A 13,876-nucleotide genomic window follows, 5' to 3' on the forward strand; every position below is an offset into this window, starting at 1 on the left:
GTGGCCATAAAGTTCAGTCACATCATACCCTCTGCAGCCCCACAAACTGGGCAAAAGCCAATGCCATTTTCTATACACCTGATCAGACAATAACCAGCATTTGCCAAACCCATCTTAAACTGAGATGCACAAAGGGTGAACAGACTATTGTACACACACTTCCATTCTTTAATCACACCTACCAGAAGGCAGTTGGTGAGTGCCTATGAATACACCAACATACAATCATCAATTCAATATAAATAAAATAACATCAGGATACCTCAGAGCAACAGACAATTTCTGTTCATAGGAAGAAACAAGACAGAGTATTTCAATAAGAGACTATGATGCAGAGCCAAAGGAAAACAAGGAAGAATTCAGGAAAACTTTATAGTAACAAACCAACCATGTAATTAAAATATTGGAGACAGTATAAAACAAATAGAAATTCAGAATAATGCTGTTTTCACTAAATGTACAATATAGTGGAAAGAAGTAGATTTGAATCAATTGAAGCTTGAATTAATGAACCTGAAGATAAATCTCTTAATATTAGTACGCTAAAAGAACAATCAGAAAAGAAGGAAAAAACTTCAAGAAAGTGTAAATTTTATGTGTGACATCATAAAGAAGAATAATTTACATGTGATCAGAATTGTAGAAGAGGAAGAGTCAAAGAAAAACACAGAAAAAAAACAAAACAGTAGGAGAGTACTTCCCTAACGTCATGAAAAATGAGCATTCATGAAGCAGAACAAATCCCAAATAGGATAGACCCCAACAGAAGATCACCAAAGCATATCATAATAAAATTCTCCATATCAAAGACAAAGAAAGAATTCTAAGAGCGACTCAGGTAAAACAAAAAGCTACGTACAAAAGAGAACCAATAAGACTAAGTTCTGATTTCTTAGCAGAGATAACACAGGCAAGAAAGCCATAGGGATAGATAGCTAGATAGATATAGATATAGAGATAGAGATAGATACAGATACAGATATAGCTATAGTCTGAAAAAACATTGCCAACCAAGTATCATACACCCAGCAAACTGTGGCTCAAATAGAGTAGCAAAATTAGAAAATTTTCAGATAAACAGAAACTAAAGGAATTTGTAGTATCCAGGTTGATTTTACAAAAACACTAAAAGGAGTTTTTGGGACTAAGAACCAGCAGCAGCAAACAAAAGCCTAAGATTAGCATACACAGCAACACCACCCAGAATTAAATTCAGATCTAGAAGTATTCAAAGTAAAACAAGCATACAAGATTGAAAATAGAGAAACAGAAATATCAATTTATAATAAACACAACTACAAAGCAAAAAGAGGGAAAAGTATAGATACAGAACTTACAAATAGCAAGGAAGTAAAATAGGTTGTTTTAAGTGGAGACTGAATTAATAAATTACTAGATAACCTCAAATAAAATTGTTAAATCATCCCATCACAAGAGAAGATTTTCATGCTAAAAGAAACATTCTTTAATGATTACCATGGGTGAGAGGGAAATGAAAGTAATTTACTGACTAGATGGTTAACATGGATGACAGGGGTGGCAATATACAACAAGAGGGAGGTTGACAGAAGAATGGTGAAGATAAATGAAGACACAGAGAAAAATGCAAGGGTTAAAGGGAATAGAGGTAATAACTGTCATCTTCACAATCTTGCAATGACAGTGTTGCATAGTTAGAAACATGGTGAGCAGGCATGGGAGTGAGAGTGAGCTACATCCACAGATACATAAAGGTCTTAAACATCTATGAATGTGGTGCAGAACATACAGAGCAAAATTATGAAAACTTCTTGGACATTGCCAAACTCCTTGAAGTAACAAGTTACCGGGATTGGAGACTCAGGACCATAGTTTCAGGTAACATAATCCCCAAAGACAATGTTCCACATACTACTTTGGTGAGTAGTGACTGGGATCTTAAAAACTAATAAGTAATAAGTGGCCATCTAAAGTACAACTATTGGTCTTTCCATGTGTGATGGAAAGAAAAGTGATGAAAATTGAAGATGTTTGCAATCAATTAATCCAATAGACTAATGGAACACTTGAACATCTGTCTTCAGGACCATGAGATAAGAACTTGATGGTGCCTGGCTACCACTATTAACTGCTTTGAAAGAGATAGCATTAAGAGGGCCTGGATAGAGTGGGAAGAAATGTGGAACAAAATTCAAAATAACAAAAAAAGACTGGGATTACTGGTGAAAAAGAGATTGGAGGAACATGAGACATTGTCCCTTAGCCATCTTTCAGGCCTGGAACGGAACTCATCCTTGTGTTCTAATATTCAGCCAAATTGTAGATTAGTCAGTAGGAAGGACAATGACACTAGTAAGGTATGCTCACCATGAATGGTCAAGCATTCAGGATTAAAAGGGCACATTTCCCTAAGAACAAGATTCAGAAGGGTTTTGAAGGAGGGTGGAATGAAGAAAAGAACCAGAGGGAAGAAGTGGAGTAGCTTGCAATCACTGAGCTAAAATGAAATGCAAGATTTATTGACTGTAAAACTGATGATCTGCTTTGTACACCTTCATTCATTTCACAATAAAAAGTTTCAAAAAGAAATCAGTCATGTTATAATCAATGTGGTGCCATTTCAAACATTGCTGTTTTTGTTATAAAGTGCCGGTTAGTTGGTTCTGACTTATATCCATTGTATATAGTAGGGTTTCTGAAGAAGTGTCTGATAGATTTGAATATTGGACCTTGGAGTTAGCAATCCAATGCTTATCCTACAGTACCACACCAGTACTCCATTCCAATCATAGGTGCATCAAATATAATTTTCTCAAAGATATTTGGTGATATGTGCATATGCAACATTACAAATCATCTTATAGGAAACAGTTCAATGTCTTTGGTAATGGTTACTTAGTTTGGGGAACAATGAATGCATCATGATGTTTTATGTATTTTAATCACTGCAGGAACTTTTACTCCAAGTAACATAATCAAAGTGTTCTTAGCATTCTAATGCAATGAACTGTTGAAACCATGCCACAGACATCCAGAGTTGTCTTTTTATCCTCCTGAAAATTCTCACCTAGGAACTGAAGGCACTCAATAATGATGAATCAAATTGACTTATGAAAGAATAAGTACAAAAATGCAGTGTGTAACATACACTAGAACAAGTGTATTTCATATATGTGAAAACCTCTTGAGCAAATCTAATCTTAATCTCAAAATTTATGTTCAATATTCAAAAGCATTTTCAGTGAAAGCTTTGTATTTTAAATTAATTTTTGAAATTTGTGTCCTTAGTATAAGACTATATTTATTGCTTTCACACTTACATGAAGTTGTATGAAGGTAGACTACATTAAAGTTGCAGATGATAATATTTTTTCTTTATGTGTGAATAAAGATTCTATGATAGATTTTATAGTAAGCACATATTCAGTATTAAATTCTAAGATATTTACAGAGGTTTTATTTTTTAAATTTTATTTTAAATGTTTTGTCTTTTTTTGGGTTCCCAGAAGTCTAAGTTTGTAGCATTTAAATAAAATAGGAAAAGCTTTCCCTTAAATTATTTTTTTCTTAAATCACTTGATTCTTTTTCAGTATAGCTGTTACAAGAATCAAATTTTCTGACATGGTATTGAATTCAAATATTTTCTTTTTTTAGTCCACAAATACAAATTTTGGTTTGAGATAGCATAGTCACTATATAGCTTTTTAAAAGTTAGTCAGTGCCCAGTCCGACTGATTACTACAAGAACAAGCAAGTTGCTAGCCTAGGAGATATCAAGGTAAATGATCAGGTCCCCTCAGAGCAAACCCCCTTCCAAGACTAAGACTCAGTGGGAATACATGCTCTGATTGCTCACCACCGATAAGGGGAAGTGACGGAAAAACAGCAATGAAGCTGTTCAATAGACTCCTGTGAACCCGGGTGGAGACCTGGTTGGCCAGCAGTATGGCAAGACCTGGGGACTCTTGGGCCCAGAGTCAGTGACATAGCCACAGAGGACTAGAGTTGAGAGTGAAGCATCCAGCTGGTAAGAAGAGAGGGCATATGCATAAGAACACCCACACTTGCAGATAATGACCTGGCTTCAATGACTGGATGATCAGATCTCAACTAAAAGAAGAAAGAAGAGGAGAGAAAGAGTAATCTGATACAGTTTGATAAACTTGACCTACACCTATGGATGCAATAGCTCAAAAGAGGGAACAAATCTTTACAGGGAGGATCATTCCCACCCCCTCCATATACAGAGCAGACAGGGATGGGCAATTTGGACACTGGCTACCCAAAATGGGGGTGGGGGAGCTACAAAGGCAAGCAGTGACCAGCTTACAAGCTTTCAAGAGGGAGCCTAGATCCAGAGGGCACAAAGGAAGATAGAATCTCCACTGAGTAGTATCCAATCTGTCTGGGTGGGGCTGATGAAAGGAGATGGGAATAGGTCTCTTGATGTACAATAGTGAATAATTGTTATCAGGACTGACTGTGGGGGTTGGAAATGTAAAGGTAGATGTTTTGTAGCAAAAGGAGGACGTGATTGACTTTGCAGTCTAGGAGTTGAGGTCCCTGGGACCATTAAGGGAGAAGAGTGGAGTGAAGGACCCTACCCAGAGAATCAGTGACACCAGATATGGAGGCAGAGATGATGACATGGAGAGATGGAGTGGCCGGGGACTCTAGATCCGGAGAAGGAGGGGACTGTGTGCTGATGACCAGGGGGGCAGGCTTGCAGGGTATACCCTTTAGTTGGTTGATGATACATGGAGGGGATTATAACCATGACAATGAAACAATATACAATAGAATGAATGTAAAGCTAATGATCTCCCATGTAAACTATCACTTAATTCACAATAAAACATTAAAAACAACAACAAAAAAAGTTAGTCAGTGCCTAAGAATGGAAATTATCAAAGAGACATCTTTTCAGCAGATTTTCCCAGTGCAATATGTTATTTGATTTCTTGACTGCCCCTCCCATGGAAACTGATTGTTGATTCGAGAAGGAGGTCTTTGAAAACTTTCATTTCTTCTCCAAATATAAGTAGAGGTTGGATATGTGGGTCTGGAATTTAAGATATAACTTATGCATATAATGTCACCCAGGGTGTAACTAAGGTAGAAAAGATGAGTTCTGGGCAAGTTCTGGGCCCTGAAACATTACAACAGTGAGAGGTCAGCAAGATGAAAAAAAGACTAGTAAATGAAATGGAGAGAGTAAGGCTGAAAAGGTGGAGGAACCAAAATAAGAGCAGTGCTCTGAAATTAAGTGTCTCAAGGAAGAAGGAATGACCAGCTGTGGTATATGCTCTTACTACACTGGATGTAAGGAAGCTAAGACGAGCAGTGAATAGAACAGTCAGAAGTCACAGTCAACCCCAGTGGTTTTCAACTATGGGTCATTTTGCTCATCACGTGGTATTTGTCAACAGTCAAGACAGTTTTGGAGTCCTGGTGTGGCACTATAGGGTAAACACTTGACTGTTAACCTCAAGTTCAGCCATTCAAACCACCAACCACCTCTTGGGAACCTTAGACAGGGTCGTTATGAGTGAGTACTGACTTGCCAGAACTTAATAACAACAAAACGTTTTTGGTTGACACAACTATGGGACATGCTACAAGCATCTAGTGGGTGAAAACCAGGGTTTCTGTTTCTGGTTGTTGTTGTCAAGTGCCATCGAGTCAGTTCTGACCCATAGCCACTCTGCATAGGGTCTCCAAGGAATGACTAGTAGGTTTGACCACCAACCTTGTGGCTATCCTACAGTGACACACCGTAACTCCATGGTTTCTGATTCTTGTTACAAGTTGTTTACCATAGAATCAGTTCTCACTCATAGCAATCCTTTTGAGGATTTCTGAGGTGCAGCTGATGAGTTTGAACTGGCAAACTTGTGGTCCAGTGCTCATTCTACAGCGCCATATCAAGTGTCTGCTAAGTACTATATAATGTCAGGAATGCTCCTCACAACATAAAACAATCCAGCCCAATATGTCAGTAGCTTTGAGATTGAGAAACCCTGATCTGTAAGTAGGGAGGATTCACACTACCTTCTCTCCAACCTTGCGTTTTGTGTCTTATTTCCATTTCTTCCCCTGACATCTGTCCCCACCGTTCCTTCCTTTCCATCTCCACTGCACACACGTGCACTCTCACACACACACTTTGTATAATATCTGTATATAGTCTCCTGTCACACTGAGAACTAACTAAAACTCAGGGCTTTTCTCTTTAAGATTTTCTTCCTCCTGCTGTTCCACTGCACAAAACGTGACTGCTTACATAAGGCTAACATTTGCCTTTCACGAAACTAATTTCTAGAAGAAAGGTCTAACTCTGACTTAGCAAGTGATTTCTCTACTTTTTTTTTGTATTCCAAATGATATTTTCTTATATCTAAGCTTTCAATATTTTGAAATAAAGTATCGTTCCATTCCAACCATCAAACTTTTACTGAAAATGTGTTTTTAGATTTTACAATTTAAAAATGTGTCTTCCTTATTGAATTTATATGGATTCATTGGTTTAGAGAAGAATCAAGATGATCTAGATTGGTAAGGGAAAAAAAAATATAACAAAAATCTGGACAGAATGGGAGTAACATATACACTGCAAAATTAATGTTGAGTTGACTCCAACATTTGGTGACCTCATGTAAAGTACTGATTTTTTTAAAAAGCAAATCATCTGTTTTTTTTTTTTGTTGTTGTTGTTTTTCCCTGAGGCATCTCAATACTTAACCAACTGCACCACCAGGAGTCCTTGAGAGGCCTTTGGTTGGACTGAAATCTCCAACTTTTTTTTTTTTTATCAGTAGAATGTGTTATCTTTTGGCACAAATCAAATCCAATAATCAAATGTCTCAAGACTTCATATCTTCTGTAAAAAATTTTTTTCAATTTTAAATGGAGCCTTGGAAATCTCTCCCAATTAAGCAAGTTATCATAATTTGTTATATGTTGTTGTTGTTGTTGTTAAGTGCAGTGGAGTCAGTTCCAACCATAGTGGCCAATATAGGGTTATCTAGGAGTGACTGGTGAGCTTGAACCATCGACCTCGTGATTTAAACCGACTTTGCAGTCCAGCGCATTAGCCCACAGTACCACTGTGGGAGTACCTAATTTTAGAACTCTGTTAAAAAGAGTGGGTTTTGATGCTGATAAAATCTCAGACAATAGATTTTATTAAAACATATGTATGGTTTCTTTTGCAACTTACATAGTGTCTGTAACATATCTGTCAATTCTGGCTATACATTTGAGAAAGAATAATCTGACTGCTTATAATCAAGATGGCTGTAAACCAAAAATAATTATGATTATGCAAATACTTTGTTGACAGTGACATAATAATTAGCATACATGCTATTAAGAAATATATTGACACATGTGATAATTAGTTTTGATCTCAATTCCTATTAAAATCATAAGATAAATACTTCTCAATGAAAGAACCTGACAACTGTGTACTGGCCATTTTTACACAAATTTTCATGTGCTAAAATTTTTGGTGTGGGTATTATTTGCTGACCCAGATCCTATTCCTGGTCATTCACATTTTTCACACTTCTCCATCTATAAAACTATAATATGATTAAAAACTCTTATTCAATTTTTTATCCTAATACCTGTAATTATGAATTAATTTCCAAATTGTCAACATTATATTTTCATATTTTATGCATGATTATGTTATTGCTGGATTCTTGTAAGACCTAGAGACCTGTGTACTACACGAATGTTTTCAAACTGTTACTCTAATTTTATGAAACTTTGGCAGGGTAATGGATTATGAGCTAGACTGCCAACCTCAAAGTCAGCAGTTCAAATCTACCAGTCACTCTGCAGGAGAAAGATAAGACTTTCTGCTTCTGTAAAGATTTACAGCCTCAGCAACCCTGTGCAGGGTTGCTGTAAGTAGAAACACACTCTATGGCACACAACCACCACCACTACCACTTTTAAAATATCTAACTTCTTTGATATTGGTCTAGTGATTTACTTTCCTGATTTTTGTAATGTAATGGGTTTGTGTGTGTGTGTTCAACATGATTATCGAACGTATTGTTTTGAAATGATTTAAATAATATGTAAGATGAACAAAATTCAAGTTTCCATTTAACAACATAGTATATGTGTGGCTAAGAAATACAAAGAAGATATGATAATTAGCAGCCCTACCCATAGAAATAGGCAAAAAGGTACATATGTGCTCATGATTTCTGTTTTCCACTCATTTCTACTTTAAAAAGATAAACCATTTTCTCAGGGACAGAAAACTTTCCAATAGACAGTATTAATTGAAAAGGTTAAAATTGCTAGAAAAAAATGGTACCCAGAAATCTAATTATTTTAAAGAAATACCTCCTTCCTCATAAGGATTCATCTAAACTAGTTAATTTACAAATGTGTGATATGCTTAAAATTGGGGCCATGTAGATTTGCATCTGATGTATGCGTTCTTGAAACACTTAAATCAGCTAGTTCTCTATATAGTCTGTATGTCCATGCATTTTTTTCTCTCTTCATTAGTAGTTTCAAGGTCCTAATAACTCTAACAGCAAAAAAAATCAGGTTAACTTGCTTAACCTCATGTTCACTAAACTTATTTTCTAAGGAAATACTTACTGTTTTCTTTTTGAACTAAGGCTAATTAGCATATGGTGAGACTCATGTTCCATGGAGCAAATTCTGTAAAACACTTTAGCAAATAACTGCTGAATGATCGTAGTATCCAGTTAACAAAGACATTTTCAGTTTTAGAAGTTTTTAGTGAACAGTTTGATACTAGTCTAGAATCTTACAGGGCGATATGAAATGCTACCTTTTTAGAAGTGAGAAAGTGAACAATATAATTGATTGCATACTAAACCATGCACTTACAGAATTATTTAAGAAGCTGCATCTTGGGAATTTGACAGGCCAATTTTGGAGAGAGCAACTGAACTTTGTATTTCATACTTTGAGTTCTATTGAAATATGCCAAATTTGGAGAAAGAAATGTATTAAGCAGCATTTAATAAATTGGACTGGAATGTAGCATAGGTTAGTAATTAGTTATATAATTTTCTAGAAGCCCTGAAGGCTTTTTAAGTCCCAAACTATGGTCATCACATCCTATCACTCAATGAAACTAAAACTTATAAATTCCTCCACCTTCTCTCCTATTTGAATTAGATAATCAAAACAACCCTCTCATTTATCTATTCCATGCTTTTATTTAGGGTTTTTCTCTTCATAAAATGTCTCAATCACTACCCAGAACTGCTTTCAAGTGACCTTGCCTTCTTAACTAGTTTCCGCATTCTCTCCATGGCGAACAGCTGTTTGTCCAGACTCCTGTGAAGCAATCCAAATGCTCCCTCCTTCTTTAATATCCCCAGATGACTTTGCTTGCCTCTTTGTTAATAACACATTCTATGAGATACTTTTGTTGGGGAAACATGTATAATTTTCCACCAAAATAGATAGCCACTTTTCATAATCAGGAAAATGTTTCACATGTGATAAATAGTGCCTTGCACAAAGTAGATGCTCAAAATTGGAATGGCACGGCAACTTAAAAGTTTGCCTTGATAATTTTCCTACATTATGGGAACTTAAAATGAAGATTGAAGTTCACATTTTGAGTTTCACTTTATGAACTTTTCCCTGAAATATACTTAGACCACTTCACATGAAACAAGGAATTTCTGCCCTTAGAACCCAGACGTTTTTTGTAAATACTTTAATGTCACTTGGTTCAGCTCCTTTTCAGCTTGTTGAAATTAAAATTACAAATGAGAAGAGAGAAAAAGAAATGTGGTATCAAGAATGACATCGCCAATTTTGCTCTCCTATTACCCTACATAGGGCTCTTGACTAATTTCTTTTCCTAGTCTAAAATGTTTTTGTTTTGTTTTGTTTTTTTAAATTATCTTTATTTCAGATTTCAAAAGTTTAAATATAATTCAGAAATACCCTTATACCTTACAACTAGTTTCACCCAAATTACCATTTCACATAACCTTAGTACAATTTTGAAACTAGAAAATTAACATTGAAACAATTCTTTTAACTATTATACAGTACACTGTATTCAAGTTTCTTTAGTTGTCTCATTCTTGTGGTTAAAAATATAACAAGGACTAACATTATATTTAGTTTTCAAAGAGCCTTTGTTTCTTCCATTCTGACAATACTCTAGTCTTCCTTTGTCCTTCATGACCTTAACAATTTGCAAGAATACTAGTCAATTGCATTTTAGAATATCTATTTCAGACTGCATTATATGTAAGCAGCTATTATATCCTTTGAGAAATGTATTCAGAAATTTGGGATATATTTCCTAAGAAATATTCAATATGAGAAATGTTCATTGGAAAAACTTTGTTGTTGCAAATGCTTTATTGAGTCATATTATTCCTTTTCATGAGGTAGGAAGGCATATTTTTTAGGGTTTTTTTTCAATCATAAAATGGTTGTCTTATTCATTTGTGTAGGTGTTTTGTCTTTATTTTGAAATTTTATAGGGAGATTATTATTCAGAATTCTGTAAACCTCTGCTGGCATATATATATCTTATCAAAAAATTATAAAATGTGACAATAATATATATATATATACATACATTGTTTTCCCTTAGTAATCAATAAGAAGTTCTAGACAACTTGAGATGTTGATGTTCAAGGTCTCACGTTGGAATCAGCACTGAACTGCGAACCACAAGGTCTCAACAGTTCAAGCTCATCAGCTGCTCCTTGGAAACTCTACATAGGGTCACTATGAATTGGAACTGCCTTGAAAGCACATAACGACATCAAAAATTAAGGACATCTTAGGCTTGACGTGCCTCTTCAAAGAATAACACATTGAAAACACATTTAAGCATGCCGTTTAAAAATTTATACATATTAAGAATACTTATTTGATGTGTTTGCATTCTGCTTTCCATTTTCTAAAGGAGCTCTGGTAATGTTATGGGTTAGGTGTTAGACTGCTGACCTAAATGTCAATAGTTCAAACCCACCAGCCACTGAATATGAGAAAGATGAGGCTGTCTGCTCCTGTAAAGATTTGTAGTCTTGGAAATCCTACAAAGGGTCACTATGAGTTGAAATTGATATGATCATAGGTTTGATTTTTTTCCCCCAAATTTATACTGTATCTTTCTCTTTGGAAAACTTTCCCAACCCTGCCTTGTCCTTAAATCTCCATTCATTTTGACCATTTGCTGCATTTACCAATTTGCTCATGGCATATTTAAATATAGTTTCTCTCCCCTCCACTTCATTGAAACTGCTTCCTCAAAGAATGCAAATAAATTTCTAATAGCTAAGTCTTGTAGTTACATTTGCTACTCACATGCATCATTTGACAATGATAGCCAATATCTTCTTTCATGAAATTCTTATTTTCTTATCTGAAGCCCATTTTCTCTTGGTTATCCCTGAGTATTCCATCTCAATTTCATCTTCTCTTATTTACCTTTTAAATACAAACATTGCAAAGGATTATTCTCTAACTATGCCATGTATATACTACTAAAGGCTCTACTACCATCTTGATTCAAGTGACTCATTCTGTTCACTCATTCATTAATTCTAAGATGATCAGGAAAAACAACTAGATTGAAGGAAGTTGGGAGTCTGTAATTAATAATGAATTCTCTCTCAGTGACTTAGAGCAGTGTATTAGAAAGTTGCTTGAGTAAAACTGTTATCAAACCAAATAGTCTAAGGTAGGTAATAAAATTACATTGATTTCCAACTTACTCTTTCTCTCATAGTGATCTTCATATTAAAAAGGTATATTTTCTGAAACATGAATTCTTAAACTTAATGATTTTTTAATCTAATTTATAAAATTAAAAACTCTTAGCACTTCAAAGCAATGCTTTAAAAATAACAGCAGCTAAGCACCCAGCTGTTAACCCTAGGCACAAAATAATTTAACACTTCTCAAAGGTGAATAAACACATTTTGATATCTTAATAGCACTCAATAAAATCAAACATCCTTAGAAACAATCTACTGATTTATTGATTGTTTCTGGACCTAACACTCCTAATAAATATTGAAAATACTTCAAGAATGTTGACCATTACTCCAATGAAATATTATATGTATATGTATAAGTGTAATATTTTATAATCCAAAAATATTTTTCAGGAGCTTGTTACTCTTCTGAGATGAAGAAAATTCTCCAGGTCAAGATTTGAACAGAGAAGGGAATGTGATACATAAAATGGTAAGTAACTTCTGGATCTATCTGTGTAATCAAGTTTCTATTATTTATTATAACTTATTTCATTTGTTAATTGCATGTATATGCATACTTATTATCACTGTAACAGGTAGTTGTGATATATGAACATAGTTGAATAAAACTGTGTTCTCATAAGTTGATTTTAATAAAGTTGGTATAAAATACATTTTGCTATAACTCAAAAAGCTCATTAAAATTTTATTTTTCACAAGTCTGGGAAGACCTCAGCACTGTTTGTGTGATTAGGATAGACATATTTGTGCTCCTGTAATCATGGAGTAAAACCATATCAGAAAACTGATCACTGAAAGCCCTATATATTACAGCACAGTACTGCCCTGTCCCATATAGTGCTGCAAAATGAGCCTCGCTTGATGAGTTGCAATACACAGTGATCATAATATATGAACGCAGATATGCAGTGATCATGAAAGTGGGTCATGCCAGCCAACATTTTGAAATATTTTATGGAAGAGCACCATGGGTCACTGCCAACGCTAGTGCAACTAGCAACAATGATTAGGTAGGCCTCCTTTTTTTTTTTTTCCACATTTCATTTTATTCAAAAGAATTTCTCAGGCTTCTTGAAAATTAAGTGACAGAAGTTTGAGAGAACAAGAGAGAGATAAGGAAGGAGAGTTCATAGTCACCTTTCACTGATATGTCAAGGTATCCAGTATTCTCTTTACTCTGCTCTTTCTTCCCTACCCCATTTCGTTCTGTCTATGAAAATGTAGCATGTGAGAGGATGATGTTTTTTTCTAATAATCAAATTTCAGAAATTATTCAAGCACTTACATTAAGATCATTTTGATAGATCACTAGGGTGTGGTGCTGTAGGTAAGCACTAGACAACTAATCACAAGGTTGACAGTTCAAATCCATGAATTGATCCTTGGAAACTTTATAAAAGATTGATTGCTATGAGTCAGAATTGACTTGCTGTCACTTACCAAAAAGAAATAAAGCTTTACATGGTGATAATGGATAAGTACTGACACACTAAAGTGGGTGGTTCAAACCTACCAGCCACTCCTCAGAAATGTTATATAGGGTCGCTATGTGTCACAACCAACTCAACAGCACTTAACAACAACAAAAACAAGCTTTAGATAAGATGATCTGTAATCCCTCAGAAATTATGTACAATATTTTTTGTGAATATTCAGTTGTTTTCAATTGGTTGATGGCTTTTTAATACTATTTAAAGAAATTCCAAAGAGAGGTGACCCAACGGAATGCGGAAATCATCGGACAATCTCTTTGATATCTCAAGCGAGTGAAGTTTTGCTAAAGGTATTACAGAAATGGATACAATGATACATTGACATAGAATTTCCATAGGTTCAACCTGGATTCAGAAGAGGCCATGGAACGAGAAATATCATTGCTGATATCTGATATATCTTGGCTGAAAGCAGAGAATATCAGAAAGATGTTTACCTGTGCTTTATTGACTATGCAAAGGCTTTCGGTTGTATGGATCATGACAAGCTATGGATAACATTGCGAAGTGTGAGTATTCCAGAACACTTAATTATGCTCATGAGGAATCTGTACCTGGACCAAGAAGCAGTTATTCGAACAGAACATGGGAACACTGAATGTTTTAAAATTAAGAAAGGTGTGCGACAAGGTTGTATTCTTTCA

This window comes from Chrysochloris asiatica, unplaced genomic scaffold (assembly GCF_000296735.1).
Source record: "Chrysochloris asiatica unplaced genomic scaffold, ChrAsi1.0 scaffold00091, whole genome shotgun sequence".
Lineage (NCBI taxonomy): Eukaryota > Metazoa > Chordata > Mammalia > Afrosoricida > Chrysochloridae > Chrysochloris > Chrysochloris asiatica.